This window comes from Protopterus annectens, chromosome 8.part0 (assembly GCF_019279795.1).
Source record: "Protopterus annectens isolate FY-2018-M chromosome 8.part0, PAN1.0, whole genome shotgun sequence".
NCBI lineage: Eukaryota > Metazoa > Chordata > Ceratodontiformes > Protopteridae > Protopterus > Protopterus annectens.
In genome coordinates, this window is record NC_056741.1 from 973,941,430 (window position 1) to 973,964,208 (window position 22,779).

Consider the following 22,779-nt stretch of genomic DNA (forward strand, 5'->3'; position numbering starts at 1 on the left):
ACTCTGTGAATTTAGTACTGTTTCTGATTACCTACTACTGTGAAATAAATACAGGTGTAAATTTCCTTGTGTATAGTCATTTTAATCAGTCACCTCTTTGTACAGGCCTCCTCATATATCATCAGTGCTAGGACCGTATCTCACCCCAATCAGCTAGCTAATAACATAATAGCACAGCTACTGTTTTATGGTACGTTTTGGTACTGCACTTTTTTATTCATTGTACAGATTCCCTTCAGTATCAGCACAGAAAAAAAATCACCTTACCGTAAGATGCTAGTTGGAAATGAGATACTGAAGATACTGTTTTCTAGTACTGTCTGGCACGTTTTTGCTTTTTTCACATTAACTGAACATGTATGTAGGATAATATTGTCAGTAAGCATGCATTCTGAGCTTATCTGAAATTAAAAAAAAATACATTATGTGATTGCAGACATACTGGAATGGAGGAAGTGTGCATGCTGCCTTTGTAACCTGTAGATATTAATATGCTTTAGTAAATCTGGGGCATTTTTAATCCACAAAGCTAGCATGTTGGCATTTGTAATCCTTTTTATCATTTCTTTGTCTGCATAATCATGCATTGATTTAATAGTATGAAAATACCAATACAGTGCAGCCTATGGATGGTCACCCTTATGATTGTATTACATTGCAGATGTAGATATATTTTTGCTTTCTTTCATTTTGAAGCCAAGTTTAACTGTATTAATAATTCTTTAATGGACATTTAATGGTGCCATTCTCTAGCACAGTAACTGTATTATATTACGTTTTTAAAATTTAAGGTGGTTTGTCAGTGACTCCAGGTGTGACACTGCAGCAGTGTTGTACTTTTATTATTTTTCTGCCTTCTACTTCATAGATCCCGAACCTGTAAAATACTGCAACTGTGCTCAAAGAGCTGCATGCTAAAAAGGTATATGCGATGAGCTTTGATTCCAAATCACATGCCCGCTAGTCTGTGTTTTTGCAATTAACAGCCCTTCATCTCAAATACTTTCTACATTAAGCACCCTCACCATTCTCACAGTCTTGATTCTGCTTAGACTTCAGACATTTTACTACTTAATTTTAACATGCTAGTACGTTCTTTTCTTGGTACTCATTTTTTTAGAGTTCTGTATTTATGTCGTCTCTCTCTCTCCCCCTCTTTTTTTCTTCACTCCCTGACTGTTCTGATGATCTTGCTTACTGGACGGGACTAAAGCATCATTCTGACTTGCTCTGATTTTCTGCATGAAATCATAAATATGTTAACAACAATGGTCTTGCTGTATTTCTGTCTGTATACATACAATATTTACATAATTTGTCTCCTACTTACTGTTGTACATTTTGAGATTTAAAGGCAAAATCGAGGCATAATGCCCATAATGCAAACCAAATGTGTTGTGTCCAGAATCATAAATGCTAGCAAAGAAGTATAAACAATAAATGTGCAGTCAACAAACAGATCTCTGTACAAATATCAGTGAATACTTAGGCCTGCTGCATGATCATTAGCTGATAATTTTACCTGCATATAAACTACACTACTTCAAAGAGTAACAAAAATATTGCTATTTGTTTTGTGGAACTAAACCAAGTATTACTATAATGTCTGCAGTTCAGCTATCATAAGCTATTATGTTGTCATGGCTTAGTGGTTCTGTACTTTGATTATGATGTAAAGGGTCCTGGGTTCAAACCTTGTCATTCTTTGGGGTTGGGAGGGTGGCCTAATGGTTAAGGTGTTTACCTTAAAAACGCAAGGTGCAGGGTTTGAGTCTCACAAGGGATAATTGGCTAGGCTTAAAATGGCTCATAAGGGCAGTTAGCTTAGTACTAATCTATGAACCTATGTTTCTGTGAGTTTTCCTACATGAAACCATGTGGCTGTGGACCAGTGGTGTGTCCTAACAAAATAAGTCAACAGAGCTAACAGCATGATTACTTTTAAGAAGAGGTTAGAGCGATGATCTGAAAAAATGAGTTAGGCATTCTTCCAAATGTCCTAGGCTTTTGGGAAGGGATAGAAACCTCATTACTCCCTTGAGAATCCTGTGGGGATAATCGATTTGTTATTGTAGTTATATATATTTTATAGATTGATACTAATATAGTTGCTCATGTGGGCCATTTTAAGTCTACCCAAGTTCCCTCAAAGGAGAGAATCAAACCCAGCACCTTTTGTTTGATGAGGTAAACACTTTAACCATTAAGCCAGCTCCCATTACCAAACAAAAATCTTAGGCTAGCGGACCTTTTGGGACATTTTAAGTGTAGTCAAATTTCCCCACCCATAAATAAGAATCAAACCCTGCACCCTGTGTCTGTGAGATAAACACTTTAACCATTATGCCAACTCCCAATTTTCTCTACGTTACATCTAAGTTTTATTTTTTCCCCAAGTGATTCTGGGCCACAGAACATTTCCCTCTGGTTGAACTTCTTCCTCAAATTTATAAAGTTCATTAGAACCTTAGACTGGTACCCATGAATCAGCCTGTGTAAGCTGAGATGGGTAGCCAGTTTCAGTAGCTGTCACTAAATAATGACGTAGTTCTCAATATCATCTTAGCCATAGGGTGGCACCCTGTTTCCAGACATCAGTGCAGCATTTCAAGTAAACATGGCCCTATAATATATTTCAGCAATATATTAAAATAGTTCCACTGTGATATATCAAAAGTCAACTCTGTGAAACAGAGGTACTTTTCTTTAATTACACAAAACTGCTTCTCTTTCTATACTTATGAACTAAAGACAAGAAGTTGCACAAGAAGTAATTTTTGTGAAAATATATTACCCAAAAAAAGTTGTTTATTGAGCACATTTTACATGAAGCAGGACCTGACCCTACAGGCACACAACACACACACACACACACACACACACACACACACACACACACACACACACACACACACACACACACACACACACACACACACACACACACATTCAGATTTATTATTTTTACTCCTAGTCTCCTAGGTCAGTTCATTTTGGAGATAGTGCAATCAGTTAAAAGTATTAGGAAAAATGAATGAAAATTGTGCTCTGAGATGCTGCAGTCTCAAGAGTAGAAATAAAAAGTAGAGTTTGAGCCAGCATACTGCTGAAACCCCTAGTGAGAAAACAAATATGAGCAGACTGTACATTGAGTAGCCTTGCTGAAACAGCTAAACAATGAACATACTCAAATGAAGCACATGAAGGAAAGCTTATAAAAACTCAGCATCATGGAAGTTTATTATTGTTTTGTCTTTTATGTTGTAAGATGAGCTGATAAAACGTTCATCAGACAGGGCCTAGCACTGAGCTTAAGCCATGACAATGAAGGAAGACTGTCCTTTGGTCTGAACTCCTTGGGTATTTTTTAAAATAGCATCTAAATTAGAGAATGGGTAACTGCAGAGAAAAATGTGTAATTTATCATCCAAAATGGAGAAGTCCTTTCCCTCTGACCTAAGCATCCAACACCTACTGATAATCGGTAACCTAGAAATCAGGATAATGAAGCTTGATAACTAGATTTTTTTAAACATTTGTTAACCGGTAAAGTCCGACTTGGAATGAAGCCAATTTTCAGTGGAGGCCCAGAGAGAAATGCTCTAGATGCATGTCTTTTAACATGGGAGGAAACCCAAGTAGCCAGATGGAACCCACTCGAATGCAGGGAGGACACATAGACTCCACACAGAAGGCACCCCAGCCAAGAATTAAACTGGAGAACCTCTTGCTGTAAGGTGATAACGCTACCGCTGCACCACCGCACCATCCTTGTTATTCTCATTGTAATCTTTAGCTAGTCCACGTTATGTTCATTGAAATGTGAAGTAAATGTGCATGTAATTTCCATTTCATTTAAAATGGTGGTAACATTTTCATGCTGTTACATGTTTCCAAAGGTGTACTCTTTTTTATGAGTACTTGTATGCACTCAGTAATGAAAAACTTGTGTAAATAAATGCATTACTCAGATGCTTGAATATGAGGGTATTTTCTAGACCTTGCTTTTTTGACATTAAAGCTCACCAAGTCAAGGCAGACAATTCTGAGTTAGTCTTGGCAGCACAATAATACGCCCCTCATTTTAATTAAACAGGCCTGTGGGCTGTTTTGCTGTAAATAAAATGTTTATTCTATGGTTATTCTTCAGTGAGTATTGCTCTTGGGTGATATATTCCTTCTTTTAAATGTAGCATTTTTTCCTTTATGACAGGGTCTTTATTCTGTCAACTTTCCACAAAAAGGCTAATGATGAAGGATAGACACAGAATCCAGGAAGGATCACAAGTGAACCAAAACAAGGGCAGTTTCACCATAATAATTGTTGAATATTTTGAGCCTGTGAAGGTCTTATTAGATAGGCTGCTATCACTTCTGGCTAACTGCCCATCAGTGTCTGTGAGCTTCGTCAGCATTAAAGGATCATACAATGGAATATATGCTTAGATGATTTCCCAGATGGAGCTCATTTGTAGAGCAAAAATGTCAAGATTTTAGTAGCAGTAAAGAATGTAGTTCAGTGCAGGTGATACAGTATGCTATATATCCATTCTAACTCTGCACTAGTCTGCTGTATGAGGAATATCACACTAATTGACTGGCCTAAACTCCTGCACAGTTTTTCTCACACTACATAGCAGGCATGTTGGCTTGTATTTGTCTGTAACATAGCAATTGCTTATTTTTGGAGAAGCAATTACCTTGACTGATACCAGAGATCTAAGTATATATACTGGTTGTATAAAAAGTGGTAAATTAAATGTGACAACATTGTAGTTGACAGGTATTTTATGAAATTATGGAATCTATGGTCCCCATCTTTTTCATGAAGGTGTGTGATCAGACAGCTAAAACAGAAACTTAATCATCCTCCTGGCACCCTCTGTAAATGAACATTAGTGACGTAAGAGTCAGGATGATACCTGAGGCTCTATAACTAAAAAGTCTGCGCACCACTGTGAAGACATTTTAGAATATACATTTAAAATGGAAATATGAGGTACTGTGCAAGAGACAAGTTTTATTTCTAGATTTTGGTACAGAAAATCTTGCAGGATTTGGTGACTTAGTTTGTTCTAAAGGACAGACTGAAGATGCACATTCCTAGGTAGGACTTATCCCAAAGGGTACACACTTGGATATGGCTTGATCAGAATGCCTTTCCAGCTTGGAGCATTATTTCATAACTGCATTTCATTTCTGAGTGATTTACAGAGGCATTAGAAATTGAATTCTTAAATTTTTAATTCTTCTCAGGAAAAGGACTGAGTTTAGTTTGGGAGAACATCATTATTTTATAACTGCCTTTCATTTCTGAGTGATTTACAGAGGCATTAGAAATTGAATTCTCAAATTTTTAATTTGTCTCAGGAAAAGGACTGAGTTTAGTTTGGGAGAACAGCAAGTGTCTAAAGTACATGGCACCTTCATTGCTTTTTTCTTTGGTGTGAATCACAGAAGATACAATGGGAATTTCTTATGCTTAGATTTCAGTGGCAGAAGCATTTATCAAATATCATATAGACACATGGCCCAGATGAGGACTTTCCTGCATTAAGGGGCTAAGTATAAAATATGGCTGCTTGTTGAAATTCTGAGTGCCAGGATTGCATTCAGTGCAATAATGAAATTATTTGTTTAGTGGGGCACTATATACTTATATTGAATTTCATTACCTCAGCTCATTTTGTCTCACTGTAAGGTATATCAGTCTTAGAGTTAAGATATGCAAACAGCATGGTTAAGTAGCTATTGAGGACAAAGTCCCCATCCCTTCATGAAGTCCTTCAGTGGTAGTTCTTGTCTTTAAAATCGGATCATTCACTTAAGTAATGGGGCTTGCAGCTATGGATCCCACACATCTGCTAGGGAGTGCTAAGATATAGATAAATATGCACTGAATGTGGTGGTCAGAACTGCAGTATCAAAACTCATTTCTATATTTTCAGTAAGGCAAATTCAAACAGTTATGATTTGTACATAACTTGTCAGTCTTACCAGATTAAAACTTGTGTTCTTTAAGAGGTCAGTATGCACTTGATTTATTCTGCCAAACCATTTTATAGGTATGTCTCCAAAGTAGGAATGTATCTGTTATTAGAGAGATAACAAAAGTGCTGCAGCATATATTTATTTCATGGGAAGAATACAATGTCTCCCTGTAACTGTTCTCTTTCCTGGTGTAAAAAATAAAATCATGTTGTGAGTCAATTGGCAACCATTACATCATGATTAATAATGATTATATATAATAGTTGTGTTCTTGGCCTTCTAGCTAAGCAGGGCAATAGTAAAATCTGTCATCTGAATCTATCACTTTTACAATTCCAGTAGTGAAACTGAAATTATTTGGAAAGGTCATGCAAATCACGTTTACATGGATTGAGTCAGATTATAGCAGTATTCAGAAGAAAGACTTGTATAAAAAAAATCTTTGCCTCTGTATATTCTGTCACATGACACCTCTATCAGCACTCATGCTTGCAGTGCTAAGAGAGAGGCCTATTAGAAGCCCAGAATATAAAGCTGGCGTGCGTACAAAATCATAATAATTGTGAACGGTGTAGGACTGATTTTCTTAATTTAAGTGACAGAAATAATGTAGTAAACCATCTATATCTAAATATGATTAGCAAAGCTTCAAACTGTTCATATGGTAATCTTTGTAGGAACTCCATTGTACTGAAATTCTTGAATATTACTGTTTGCCAAATGTGGATTTAGAAATGTTCAATGATGCAGAATGCTATGTAATATGCCTATATATTACATAACACATGACTATGCTGGGCACATATCATTTATAAGAATGAACAAGGGATAGACCTGAGGGGTATCTATGGTCCTAAATTAGGACTTCATCATTTATTTGGTGTATATTACCACTTCCTTTTTAGCGATAACAGGAAGTTTACCTTTTCTTAATGTTCAAGGTGCAGTTGGTTACCATGTATGTATGACAAAGGTTTTGGAGATGAAAGCTCTGTTTGAGTTTTTGAGTTTTGCATTAGCACTGCAGTATACCTGTCATGATGCTATATTATATTTTTTACAGTGCCAACATTATTTTAAAATTGTACTGCATCCATTTCCGTCATCGATTAAAAGTGAGACCATTAACTGAGAAGCTGGTTTTCTTTGTATTTAGGAAACTATCTATGAAAACAAAAAAAATCTAAATGAATTTTTGATATGCCTAGAGAATTATTCTGTAACAAAGCCACCAGTCTTTAGAGCTGTTTGGATTTGATATTATTAGATAACCCATATTTGTGTATTTCAAATTAAGGTTTGATGTAAACCACACATACTGAATACTATAGGTTGCTATTGAGAAAAGTCAGAAACATCAATCCAAATGTAGTAACAGATGACACTTTGCCTCATTTTACTTATTTACGTTTAAAAGATTTGAACAGTGACAGTTTCAGGTGTGTATTAAAGCACAGGTGCTTTATAGGCTAACTGCTAATGAGTAGTAATGCTTTGAGTCCTCTGTAGTTATAAATCCTTATTAATGTAAGTCTAGATCTGATGTTGTCCTTTTCACTCTTCCTCAATGATGTGTTACAGATCCAACCATCAGATCCAACTCAACCGCATTCACAAGACTAGGAGCTGAATCCTGAGCTCCTCCCTCTACCCATAATGTCCTAATTCATCCCCAACTCCTCAGATCTCGTTTGTCACCATTGTGACAGGACATGGTTTCTGAATCTCAAGTTGTGAAACAGCTGTAAAAGTAGAAATTTTTTGTTTATTTTTGGTAAAACCTTTCTTTCATTGTTATATCATTACTGCTTGATACTTGATACTACTGTTTACTCTTTCCACTTTAATTTTAGGCTTCACTGGCGTTAGGGTTCTCTGTCTTCTGCCCTACCAGTGCTTCTTCTAGTGCCTTCGACACTTCCTATAGCTTTTTCCTTCATTGTTTAAAAAAATTAGTTCTGTATTAAAAGTATTCTTGGAAGCTTCTAGCATGTGTGGATAGTAGTTAAGGTGTTTACCTTGTTTTCTTTCTTACAACAGGTAGCTCATACTGTTAGTTTTTCAGTTTCTCTCTTTTTAATTTCTCCATATCTTTTGGGTTTCTAATACCATGACAGTAATGTACCCCATTCCTAAGTCAAAGTACGATTAAAGCTCATGAAATTAGTATTGTTTCACTCTTTGATGTCAGCAAAACGTGCTGTTTGCAGCACCCGCAATGTGCCCAGTAATGACTCCTTCTGTAATTCGTATGGAGTTATGTATTGGTAGCATATCTAAATATGACTATAGACTCTTTTTGTTATAAGACTAATTGCTCCTACTACTATTGGAACTATCTGGGTATCTTTCTTCCACATTGCTCTTGTTTCTGCTTGCAAACTTTTATATTTTATGATTTTGTGTCTGTCTGTGTGCAGGACACTGTAGTCACTGGGTGTGTCGATTTCAATAATCAATGCTACTTTTGTCTTCTTTGCTTTTGCCACTACATCTGGTTTTCTAGCATCTATCTTTTGAATTGTTGGTAATGGATGATCCCATGTAATGTAAACTTCATCATTTCTTGTGATGATTTGTAGCTCATGTTTCCAGTGTTTTTCAACCACTTCAGTACCATAATGTTTGCACAATCCTCAGTGCAGCAGTCTCACCACATTATTATGCCTTTCAGTACACAGTCCTTCTGCCATTAGTATGTTGCAACCAGCAACAAGGTGTGCAATTATTTCCAGTACTGTTTTGCAAAACCTACGTTTGTCTGTTTCTCCCACAAATGGACTTTGTAAACTATCGTGCACGTAGCCCACTATCTTGTGCCGCCAATATTAACCTTTCATCTCTTGGTTTGAATTTGTCTCTACTTAAACATTCCTGTGTTCATTCCTAATCAACATGAGGTTCTTCCAGAAGTTTTCTATACTTGCAACTATATTAATGCATTTTCCACATTTCTTGCTTTCTCATCTGGTCCTTCACCTTATATTCTTTCTTTTGTTTTTTTGGCACATTCAGTTACTGCCTGTTTTTTATCTATTTCTGGTTTGATTTCCATTCCTGCTTGACACCAATATGCTTCTGCTAGATTATGCAGAGAAGTCATCTTAGCTTTAGATGTAGTTTTTCTTGTGTGGTCTTCATGTTAGAGTTGCAGGTCGTGGTACTTTACCCAGTCATATCTGAAAAGCCAACTAGTTTTAAAAGATGTACTTCTTGTGGGCACGATATTCCCAATTTGGATGCCCACAAGAAGTACATCTATTGCTTGGGGCCAGAACACTTAAAATTGCAATATAATACCTGTGTTTAGTTAAATGCTTCTTCCTCTTGGTCACCTGGGCGTCAACCTCCAACTAAAACTCATGGCTCCAGACAGTCTAAGAAACGAGCCCTCCCTGTTTCTGTAAGGGCTTCATCAAAGCCTGATGAAAAGCTTGCAAAGACTTCAGATTAGACCCCTTCAGATTTGACTGGGTTGATTATCTTGGCCGTTCACCATTGCCTTCCACATCAGCCTCTGATCTCAGACCCTTGGATACGATGTTTAGGAGCCAGTCTCCAGAAGTTGTGATACAACTAGTTTCCCAGGCTCTGCTAGCCCAACTGTTCCAGACTCCAACAAAAATTCTAGGCCTGCTTCCTCAGCTTCATCCAGATCATCTTGGAGCTTGACAGAGGCAGATATAGACAAGATGATGCAGAAATATTTTAGGACTCAGATCCACATGGTGGTCTTGCCAACTCTTTTCCCTCTTGGATCAGTGAATGCACCTGCCCAGCCTATACAGTCTCCTTCTCTGATCTGACCAAGGGTCTTGGAGTTCCAGGATCCAAGATACCCAAGAGAGCCAGAGTTGGATGTGAAGAATCCTCCTTTCTCAACTCTGGCATTTTCCCTGACCAGCCTGCTCCGATTCCTTTAGATCAGAGTGGGTTTCAGATCCAGAAAGTCATTGCTGGGTCCGGGAGGTTGGGTTCTGCTCTGATGCAGTCAGAGCTGTCCCTTCCCCTTGGTGCATTGGCTCTCGATAGCTCAGATTCGATTGTCTCTGGAGGGTTGAGATCCATGGTTGGCTCCAATCTCTCTTCCTCAGCTGCTTCTGCTCCAAGGAGGGTGGGAGAGGTTCCCACAGGTCCATCAGCCATCTAAGTGGTAGAAAGAGCATCTCTTGCATAGAGATCTGTCTTGTCACATCTTGGGTCTTATCCCTCACCACTCAATGAGTCCGAGTGCTGAGCCCATCACTCCTACTCCTCTCAGTCAGCCTAACCCAGGAAGCTGCCATATTCATTTCCCAGAGGGTTTTCCCCATTCTTCCAACACCTCCCCTGAACACGCCATGGAAAAGGTACCATGGAAAAAGATGTGCAAGAGGAGGCACATAGATTCCCTGTTGGAGGCTCTCATTGAAGACACCAACTTTGAAGAGGCAGAATAATCCCCTCGATCACCATCTGATGACGTCTCCTTTGGAGACATCCTGGAAATTTTTAAGCAGAAGAGTTTCTGGTCTTCCCAACCTCCTTCTTCTGTGGATTTGGTGTTTCTGGAGGCTTTTGGGATGAGCCCATCTATGTCTTGGCTGAGCCGCCGGCGGAAGAACTTATTGACCTAGTTTCCTGCTGGTCTTGGAAGGAATCTGTCACTGTTGAGCTCATCTCCAAATGCCTGAACAAATTTCTAGTTCCCCCAACAGACAGAACTCATTGGAGTAAGTGTGTCCCTGTTGATGCCATAGTAGTGGCAGCAGCCACAAAAAGAAGCTAGCTGAGCAGACCTCCTCTGTCCATCCACTGAACATGGAGTCCAGAGGAATGGACAGATTTGGAAAGTGCAGCTATACCTCAACCATATTCGCACTGAGGTCATTAAATTACCTGGCACATTTTACCCGCTTACAGAGAGATGTGATATAGAAGCTCTCAAACTCTCTCACAAAGTCCATGTCAGTGGAGGATCTCAATAAGGTTTTTCCTCTACTGGTAACTCTTTCGTCCATTACCAAGCCATCGATGAGGCTGATCTCCCATACAGCAGAGTGCACCTCAGGAGCAGCAGGTTCAGGCATAGCTATTAGGAGACATACCTGGATGACGCTATGTGACCCTTTAAGATGTCTTTTGTTAATGCCCCTTTGATGGCTCCTCCTTGTTCGGGTCATCAGTGAAAGATACAGTTACACACAGTGAGCAGAAAGGAAGAAACCTGTCTGCTGTCAGAATCAAGTTTTCAACCCCACAACAAACTTTCTCTAGAAACCAATGAGGTAGGAAGAAAATGTGGTTCTGGAAATCTCAGGGATCTTTTCAAGACCTGCACAGGGACACTTTCTCCAGAGGCAGAGGAGGAAGGTTCAATGGCAGACACTTCCCCAGAGGCAGAGGGGACCCACAGAACCAGGGCTTCAGAGATGCCCTCCTTGATTGGCCTTATGAGCACTCCTGAAATGCTACCTGACTGTCCATCTCTGGAGGCAGTCGAGGTCATGTTGCCCTGCACCTGGTTGCCTGGACAAGTTTTACAAACAATCCATGGGTGCTAAGCATAATATCCAGAGGTTAGTACATTCCCTATTCCGGTCCACCTCCTGTCACAAGGATGAAACTCCTCAATGTTCCACCCAGTCAGAGGGAGTACACAGCTCAAGAGATGCAAAAGCTGCTACAAAAGAGTCATCCAGGCAGTACCACCTGAACAAATAGGATTTGGAGCTTACTCCGGCTTCTTTTTGGAGCCAAAAAGAACAGGGGACCTAAGACCAGTTTTAGATCTAAGCAATCTGAATCAGTATGTAAAGTCAAATTTCCGAATCATTATGGTTCAGTCCATCGTGCCTGTTCTGCACCAAGATGACTGGATGTGCTCTAGAGATCTCCATGATGTGTACTATCACATCAAAATAGACAGGCACTCCAGGAGACACCTGCACGTTTGTTGAGAGCCAATCATTACCAATTCAGAGGACTGCAATTTGGACTCACCACAGCTCCCTGGGTGTTTGCCAAATGCATGGCAGTCATGGCAGCTCACCTGAGACTCAAAGGATTCTAGGTATTTCCCTATATCGACAATTGGCTCCTCACTGCCCCAACCAGTCATCAACTTCTTCTAGCCTGTGATTACTTGCTTCAGATCTCCAACTCCCTAGGCATTACAATAAATATTGCCAAATCAAAGCTGGCTGCTATTCAGAATCTAGAATTTATAGGAACTCAACTGGAGATGATGACTCAATTGGCCTCATTGCCCCTTCATCATATCACATACTTGAGAAATCAGGTGTGGGACTTATTGTCTCATCTGTCCCCTCCAGCCAAATTAGTGTTGCAAGGTCTTGGATCAATGTCATCTGCCATAGTTCGAGTTCCTCTAGCAAGGTTCTTCAGGTGAATCCTCTAAAGGACTTTGATAGTAGAGTGGTTTATTCTTTATCAGCCTCTATCTGTTCCCATCAAACTCACTCCAATATGCAAACATCATATGTGTTGGTGGATCCAATCAGATGATCTGTTTGTGGGCAGGTCTTTTTCTTTTTCCTCCCCCAATAGCCACAGTAACCATAGATGCTTCCCAACTGGGGTGTGGGGGGCCTTTCAAGGGAAAGATGGTCCAAGACACATGTCCCCCTCAGAGACCAGGATGCATACCAGTGCCTTAGAGATGAGACCAGTCTTTCTAACTTTGTAAACCTTTCAGGGCATTCTCTCCCTAGGGACTCTTACAATACAATCTGACAACATGTTAGTGGTCTGGTACATCAACAAACAAGGAGGAATCCGTTCCTACCCTTTGTGCAGAGAGGCCATGAGGGTCTGGGAATGGGCAGTTTCTTCAGACTGCTTTCTAATTGCAATACACATACTGGGGAAAACCTGAATGCTGGCAGACAGACTCAGCATGTCCATTCTGATTCCTCATGACTGGTCCCTCAATCAAGCAGTAGTGAACACAATTTTCAGCCACTGGTGTCAGCCTTGCTGCAACATATTTGCCTCTCCCCTTAACAACAAGTATAGAAAGTACTTTGCTCTGATCCCGCCTCTGGGGGAGTCACTGAAGGATGTTGTGATTCACAATTGGCCCCAGGTCTTCTATATACCTACCCCCCTCTTTCACTGATCCCAAAGTATTTACAGAAAGCAAGCAGGCCGAAGAGCTCAGTCATCCTCATTGCTGCCTTCTGGCCTTGGCAGGTATGGTTCCCCTTGCTTTGGTCTCACCTGAAATATCCTCCATGGATACTGGAGCCCACTCAGGATATTATATCTCACCCATTGAAAGTCAACATCCCAATCTCCATGCCCTCAAGCTGACTGCATGTTTTTCCACTTCCAGTTATAGTAAGACAGTCCAGTTTAGCTTTTCCAGTTCATGAGAAGATCTCTACCAATAAAGTCTATAGAAGCAAATGGAAAATATTATCTTCAAAAGAGAATATTGACCCTTTCTCAGCTCTTACTTTGGCCATCCTTCTATTTCTTTCTACTCTTTTTAAGGATGGAGCTAGTTTTTTCTACTTTTAAACTTCAGTTAGCAGCCATATTCAACTTCCACATGGGAAACAAATCCCTTTCTCTGTCAACTTTCAGATTATGTAAAGCTTTCATGAAGGGAATTTTCCTACTTAGACCTCTGATTAAGGACCCATGGGTTGACTCAGAAACCCTTTGAACTGACAAAGAAATGTGATATGAATTTCTTTCCTGGAAAACAGTTCATTTGGTGGCTCTCACTTTGGCAAAATGAATTTCTAAACTTCAGGCCTTATCAGCTAGGCTTCCTTACATTATTTTCTGTAAAGATAGGGTATTTCTACAAACCAACCCTTCCTTTATGCCTAAAGTAGCCACAGAGACTAACATTAATCAGTCCATGCAGTTGCATGTTTTCTTAACATTAATCAGTCCATACAATTGACAGTTCTCTTTCCAGTAGACAGTTATGTTTTTATCTTCACAGAACTATGCAGCGCAGGAAGTCTGACCAGCTGTTTGTGTCCTTTTCCCCTAACCTCTTAGGTCAAGCAGTCTCCAAAATTACTCTAGCTAAATGGATTGCAGACTGTATTTCACTGATTTATTCTCTAAAAGGTTTGGAAGTGCCTTGTCCTCCTAGAGCCCACTCTACCAGTTTCATAGACGCATAGATTAGTACTAGGCTACCTGCCCTTTCAGGCCATTTTAAGCCTAGACAGATGTTCATTGTGTTACCCTGCTGCAGTCATCACACTTGGATTATCCGGCCGTCAGGCAGTCCCGCAGTCGGCCCGAATTCCAAAGTCTTGGTCCGGCATTGGTTGCTGTCGCTTCTTCCCTGACGTCAGTGCACCAGGGGTATATAAGAGGCATCTGACGCCATTTTCTTCAGTCTTTCTTGCCGTGCGGTGCCCAGAGTAGAAGCAGTTCGCATGTGCCTGTCGGCCGACACCTGAGATTTTCAATTTGAATTTCAGTCCAAAGTCTTCAATAAAGCTAAGTACCCCATTAGGGAACATTTTCTTGCCTCAGTCCGATGTCAGAAAAAGTTAACAATTGCATTTCTTGTGGGAAGCGAATACCTCATAAGGACTTCCATTCCTATTGTATTCCTTGCCTAGGCCCAGACAACGACGTCACAGGTTGTCGGTTTTGCGCTAGGTTTAATAAACGAACTATCAAACGCCGTTTTGACTTTGCACACCATTACTTTGGTAGGAAATTTAATTATATCATGCCGTCGGAGCAGCCGACCACCATTCATAAAAAACACAAGGGTAAGGACAGGCAGCCTAGGAATAAGCCAGACACCGAGGCCTCAGCTGGGCCTGTCGCCGGTTCTCCGGGTTTCAGTGAGGCACCTACGCAGCCCCTGATGACCGCAGAGCTGGAACCCCAGACAGCTGCGGATTCCCATGCAGAGTCTACTAGGCTGACGCAGCCATCTACCGACACCGGAGCAGAACTAGACACCGGTGCAACGGAAACACCTTCGGTTACAGAAGGTGTCTTCAGACCGACTACACTCACCATTAAATCTTATGCTAAACTTAAAACTCCTTTAAAACCAAAGAAAACTGTACATCAGTCTACAGTTCAAGGCCCCATGCCTAAGAAACAGATGCTTAAGATGGCTGAAGATTTGATTACCCTTATCAGGGGTTCCTATCCCCCTCCTGATAAAAGACCAAGACAAGAGGAGGATTATGCATCCTCTGACCAGGTTTCTCTCTCCTCAGATTCTTCTGAGGAACAGGATTACACTTTTCCACCTTATGAAGATTCTGATGCTGAAGACTCTATTCCCTCAGCATCTCCCCCTGAAGACTACTCCTTTGGAGAAACTTTACATACCATGAGGGAACATTTCCACTGGGAAGGCAAGGATTACTCAGATTCTAAGAAAAGGCTCCGAGAGTTCCTTTTACTACCCCAGCACAGACCTCTTGCTATCCCTCCTGTTCTAGATATTGTGGACAATGTTTACTTGGAGTGTAGTTTAAATCCAGACTCTCTTCCTCCTGCTCCAGCCAAACCAGACAGATACTACAGAGTACCTGACTCACATAAATTCATTTTTAAAAGCCCTGTAGCTGACCTAGAAACAATTTCCCAGGGTCCTAAGGGAGCAAAAGCTTCTATGGCTAAAAATCCTGTGCCCTCTGAAAGGGATTCCAGAGCCCTAGATAGATGGGGAAAGAAAATATACACCTCAGGTACTCTGGCTATGAGAGCATTAAATTGCCAGTTTCACATGTTGAAATATCAACAATTCCTAATGTCTCAGTTAAAACAAAAAATGAGCACACATTCAGAACTGCCTGGATTCAAGGAAATGCAGGATCTGTGGCATGCAGCTGAACAGGTGGGCAAACATACTTTACAATGCGGATTTGATTCATTGGAAGCTTCTTGTAGAGCAGCTGTTACTGGCTCTGTCATACGTAGACATGCTTGGTTAAAAGAACAAACTCTCCCTGACCATGTTAAAGCAAAATTATTGGATGCACCTTTACAGCAGGATGTATTATTTGGTGTCAAAGCAGAAGAGGTTTTAAAGAAAATGGAGGATAAGGCAAAGTCTATGCAAACGGTCAAGGATTTTTTGCAGGTACAACCCCCTCGTTTCAGCAGAAATTGGCCAACAAAAAAACTGGTCCTTTCCAGCTTCAGACAGATCACAGAGGGGCAAATACAGACACCCAAGGGGCAGAAGTCAGTCACAGGGCCCTTACAAACCTCGCTAATGGGGTTCTGCTACCCAGAAAGGAGGAGAAGACAGGCCCCAAGCTAGCAGAAGACAAACACAATGACTCTATCCTCAAACTACCAAGCAAATTTCTCCTGGCAACTCCCTTGGGAGGAAAACTAGCATTTTTTGCAGACAACTGGCACATCATCACAAAAGACAAATGGGTTCTAAACATTGTCTCTCAAGGATACAGATTTCACTTTCATACCTTACCAAGGATCAAAGGAATGCCAAACCTGCCACCAAATCAATGGACAGAGGCACAAAAACAAATTACAGCTCTCATGAACATGAGAGCCATTCAACAGGTACCTACACAGGAGCAAGGACAAGGATTTTACTCAAGACTCTTCCTAGTCCCAAGAAAGGACAAAGCATGGAGACCCATTCTGGATCTTTCAATTCTGAACACCTATCTGCAAGTACCAAAATTCAAGATGCTAACACTACAGCAGCTTCTTCCCATGCTGGGCAAGAATGCTTGGCTAGTCACTTTGGACCTCAAGGAGGCATACCTGCATGTCCCTATCGGACAAAATTGCAGAAAATACCTCAGCTTCATTGCAGGTTCAACGCATTATCAATTCTCTGCACTGCCCTTTGGCTTATCTACTGCACCCAGGGTCTTCACAAAATGCCCGGCACCAGTAATTGCATACTGCAGACAAAGAGGAATTCAAATATACCCATACCTGGATGACTGCCTTATTCAAGCAGAAAGCAAAGACATTCTTTTAAAGCATCTGGCATTTGTCAAACACCTTCTAAGTTGCCTAGGGTACACAGTAAACGAAAAGAAATCAAAACTGGTGCCCTCACAAAACATAATATTCCTGGGTGCCAGCTTGAATACAACAGCCCAGATGGCTTATCTCATGCCAGACAAGCAATGACAGCTGTTTCAATATTTCAAAATAATAGCAACAAAGACCCAACTCCCTGCAAGAAAAATTCTGCAGGCCTTGGGATTCATGGCATCTTGCATACTACTAATACCATTTGCAAAACTGCATATGAGGAAATTACAATGGTACCTGAAAAGTGTATGGACTCAGCACAGCCACAGCTTGGAAACAATTATAACACTCATTCCCTGCCTTCAACAGGAGTTTCTATGGTGGGCACAGGCATGTCACCTCAACAAGGGTCAGCCTTTCACCTTACCCACAGCCAGGCAAACTATGACAACAGATGCATCGGACTATGCCTGGGAGCACACATGGCAGGGCAGTGCATTCAGGGCAAATGGACTACAGATAAGAGGCATCTGTATATCAATCAAAAAGAAATGTTAGCAGTACAGAATGCCCTAACAGCTTTCAAGGACCTTCTACACCCACGACAACTAATAATAAAGACGGACAATACTGCAGTCATGTGGTACATAAACAAGCAAGGGGGCACACATTCCTACCCTCTATGCAGGCAAGCAATGACCTTGTGGAACACTGCACTGTCTTACCAGGTTCAATTACAAGCACAATTCCTGCCAGGAAAGAAAAACACATTGGCAGACGACCTAAGCAGAAACATCATGGATCCACACGAATGAAAACTAGATCCACAAGTATTTGCAATGATAGCTCAAAAATGGGGATGCCCAGACATAGATCTGTTTGCAAGCCCCCACAACCACCAACTTCAAAAATTTTGCACAAGGACCTTCCATCCACTAGCTTGGAAAGTGGACGCCCTCTCATTCAGTTGGAAAACATTAACAGTGTATGCCTTCCCTCCACTACCTCTTCTAGCAAAGGTACTGCTGAAAGTCAGATTAGAGAGGCCACAAATGATACTCGTTGCACCAGACTGGCCACGCCAGCATTGGTACCCAATTTTAAGGAACATGGCCCATGGCCCACCATGGATTTTGCCACAAATTCCTCACCTGCTCACCCAGCGAGACCATCAGATTCTACACAGCCAGCTCAAGACTTTAAACCTGGCTGCATGGCAAATTACCTAAACAACCAGCCAGCACCTTTATCCAAAGCTGTTATGGATGTCATTCTGGAGGCCAGGAGACCCAGCACCAGGAAAACCTATTCAGACAAATTGAAAAGATTTTGCACCTGGAACCAGGCTAAAGGCCTAAACCCTCTTGATCCAAACATCCCTCAGATTCTACAATATTTAACTGAGATGTTACACAAAGGACTTTCCTTTTCATCTATTAAGATCCACGCCTCAGCAATTTCAGCTCATTACAGCACGGATCCTCCTTTATTCTCACATCCACTCCTAAGACAGTTCCTCAGAGGGGCTAAGAACTTAAGACTGCCAAGGAGAGCTCCAACACCTACTTGGGATCTCAACTTTGTTCTGGAAAAGCTTACACTGCCGCCCTTTGAACCAGCTTTTTCAGCTGACTTAAAATTTTTTTCATGGAAAACTGCCCTACTACTAGCAATAACCTCAGCTAGAAGAGTCTCAGAGCTACAGGCACTAATGGCAGTGGAACCTTTCATCATTTCTCATCAAGACAGAGTCTCTCTATGAACAAATCCTTCCTTTATGCCAAAGGTGGTATCCAGTGTGGCCCTAAACCAAACCATTCACTTGCCCACCTTCTTCCCAAATCCCCAGAACAAAGGAGAAAGACTCCTGCACTCTTTGGACATTCACAGGCAATTACATTACTACTTGGATAAAACTAAGGCTTTCAGAAAAACTGACCAGCTTTGTGTAGCCTATGCTACAGGATCACAAGGAAAAGCTATCTCAAAACAGACCATTTCAAAATGGATAGGGCATTGCATATGTTTTTGCTACATACATCATGGGAAACCAGTACCTGCTAACATTAGGTCCCACTCCACCAGGGCTACAGCTACATCAGCAGCCTTTCTCAGGGGAGTGCCAACCAAGGATATTCTGGAAGCTGCTACTTGGAGTTCAGTGCACACCTTCACCAAACACTATCACTTACCTCTATACTCTAAGACTAGAGCTGGTTTTGCCACTGCAGTTTTGCAGGGCTTACTAGCTTCTTCTAACCCTGTCTGACTCCACCTCCCATCCTTAACTTTGAGATTCAACCCAAGTGTGATGACTGCAGCAGGGTAACATGATGAACATAGTACAGTTTTGTACCTACCATAAATGTAGATGTTCGAGTGTTGACCCTGCTGCAGTCCAGGTTACCCTCCCTCCATCCCCTCTGAACTAGCTGAACTTATCTCTACCACTCTATCCTATACTACCTCTGTGGTGTATTTGCTTGTGCCTAAGGGTTTTGTTTTATTTTTATATAGCTATATATATATATATATATATATATATATATATATATATATATATGTATATTTTGCCTACCTATTGGGGGCACCTGACATCTGGGGCAAGAAAAACTGAAGAAAATGGTGTCGGATGCCTCTTATATACCCCTGGCGCATTGACGTCAGGGAAGAAGCGACAGCAACCGACGCCGGACCAAGACTTTGGAATTCTGGACGACTGCGGGACTGCCTGACGGCAGGATAACCCAAGTGTGATGACTGCAGCAGGGTGAACACTCAAACATATACATTTATGGTAGGTACAAAACTGTACTTTATCCCATATGAGAATCAAACCCTGCACCTTGTGTCTGTAAGGTAAACACCTTAACCATTGGGTCAATCTCCCACCCCTTTCTATGGCTACTTCATATGCCTTCTCCTCTCGAGCTTCAGTTGATAATATCTACGTGGCAGCCACTTTGTCGAAGTCTCATACCTTTGTTACATAACTTTGTTATACATTACAAATTGGACATTATCTCCAGAAGCAGAGCTTCCTTTGGTTTGACAGTGCTAAGACATGCTCTTCCTTGATGGCCTCCCAAGAGTTACATAGCTGGGGCCTCTGACCCATCAATGAGAAAGAATGAAAAGGACAACATCAGATTTTGGAGTTATGTACTTACCTTAACTTGGTATCTGTGTTGTCCATTTTTATTCTTCCTCACCTTCCCTCCCAGCCATCCCCTGGCCTTGTCACTCCTAGAAGGATCGTTGGATGTTTGTGGAGGTTTGAGCTTCATCTTTTCTTATGTCTAGCCTGTATCCTTTACACAGTGGGCAGTGAGGCAGCAGACAGGATCTGAGGAGTTGGCAATGGATAAGGGCGTTATGGGTAGAGGGAGGAGCATGAGATTCGGATTCTAGTCTTGTGAATAAGGCTGACTCAGATCTGTAACCTATCAGTGAGGAAGAATGAAAATGGGCAACACAGATGCCAAGTTATGGTAAGTTCATAACTTCCAAATTGCTGGGCTTGGTTGATTTTTATTTATTTTTATTTATTTATTTTACATTTGTTGACCGGGATAGTCAGACTGGATGCATGTCCATTTTCAGCGGAGGCCCGGGGAGAAAAGCTCCAAGGGTAAGCAGATACAGCGTTACATAATACCAGCATTACATATTACAAACAGACTATTTACAGAGATTACATAAGTAAGCAAGTTAAACAAGTTCCATAGGTTACAGTTAATCCTGAGCACAAGTCAGGATTAAATTAAATTACACAGTAAACTGGTTAACAGATTTTTACACATTCTAGAGAGAGTTAGCCAGGCTTGATACATTGACATAGCCAGTTAAGTGAGAAATGTTGTTTGAGTCTAGTTTTAAATTGACCTAAGGTGGAAAGTAAGGTAATATCAGCTGGAAGAGAGTTCCAGGATCTACTTACAGAGTTTGCAAAGAGAGAATCACCGGCTGTGTTATTAATTTTGCTAGTCTGAATTAGTTTGTTAGAGGATCGAAGCGGTCTAGGATTGTTATAGGGGGTGATAATATTTTTAAGTGCAGGAGTATTGTCCGGATTATAGAGGATTTTATAGGCCATAATCAGTTGGTTATACTGGATTAGGCTGGGTAGTTCAAGCCAACCAAGCTGATTTAGATTGATGCAATGATGTGTCCTAAAAGGCAGCCCAGTGGCAAACCTGGCAATGTGGTTGTAGCAAATTGAGAGTTTGTTAAGGACAGTCTTGTTCAAATTCGAGAGTAGAGGGATGCATACAGAAGGGTTGAAAGAAGGTGAGAGCGAGCTATGGCAATTTTAGCTGGAGGGGTTAGGAAGGCTTTTATTCTGTAAAGTGACCCTAGTTTTTTATTGATGGTTTTGATAGTTTGGTTAACATGTAGGTCAAATTTGAGATTATTGTCTATGATGACACCTAATAGTTTTGTAGATGGGTCAGGGGAGATTATTGTGCCATCATTTGATTTTATGGTAAAGGTGAAAGCGGTAGACCTACGTGTTGGTGAAAATAACAGCATTTTAGTTTTTTTGGGATTTAGGATCAGATGATGTTCAGAAAGCCAGTTTTCTATTGTATTAAAGGTGGTCTGGGTAGCCGACCATAACTCTACTGGAGATGTGGCTGAACAAATCAGAGTAGAGTCATCAGCATATTGGATACAGCTGACTTTTGGGATGGCAGTATAAAGGTCGTTAATGAAGATGGAGAACAGCAAGGGCCCTAGTATAGAGCCTTGTGGTACTCCGAGGGTGTTAGGTAGAAGGTTAGAGAGTTTGTTCTGCCAGAGGACAGCCTGCTGTCGACCATTCAGGTAGGATTGAAACCATTGGAGGGCTCCAGTATCTAGACAGAATGTTTGCAGGGTGTGGATTAAAAGTTGGTGATCAACCATATCGAATGCCTTGGAAAGATTCAAAAAGAGGGCTGAGGATATAGAATTATTGTTGCGATTATGGTTTATGGTGTTAGTAAAGGCTAGGAGGGCTGAAGTAGTGCTGTGATGAGGACGGAAGCCATGCTGAGTGTCTGCCATAAGGCGATTTTGGATTAAGTGGTGCATGAGTTGTCTATGAATACATTTTTCCATAATCTTTGCAAGTGGAGACAGTATAGCTATTGGCCTATAATTGGAGAATTCAGTAGAGCTGCCTCCTTTGTGAAGTGGGATTACATAGGATATTTTCCAGATGGTGGGAATTTTAGCTTCTACTATGGTTCGATTGATTAGTATTGAGACGGGGTAAGCAATAACATCAGCTGATTTTTGTAGGTACTCGGCAGGGAGTTGATCAGCAGAAAGTGTAGTGGGTTTTAATTTTTTGATCAAGGTACGGATAAGTGAAGTGGCGACTGGTTGGAAGCTGAACGCAGGTAGGTTTCTAGGGTGTTACTTTCAGGACCAGGGGAGCTAGGAGGTAGTTGGCTAGCTAGGGCTTGAATTGTCTCAGTAAAGAATTGGTTAAAACTATCAGAAACATCTTCAGGGGTTTTATCAATAGTAGTAGCAGGGATTGGGGTTGAAGTTTGTCCAGGATGTAGTAGATTATTTAAACCTGCCCAAAACTTCTGAGGGTTATTTTGATTTACCGTCTGTAAATTACAGTAGTATTGTTTTTTGTCTTGTAAAATTGATTTTTTGGTTTCGTTCCTGGATTGCCTGTATTTAATGTGATCTTGAGGGTCTTTAGAAGAACGCCATAAAGCCCATGTTTTGTTTCTAAGGGTAATTTTGAGTTTAGACTCTATAGAAAGACATGGTGCAGTTTTTGCCTTGGTTCTCTTTGAACGAACAGGTGCATGCAAATCA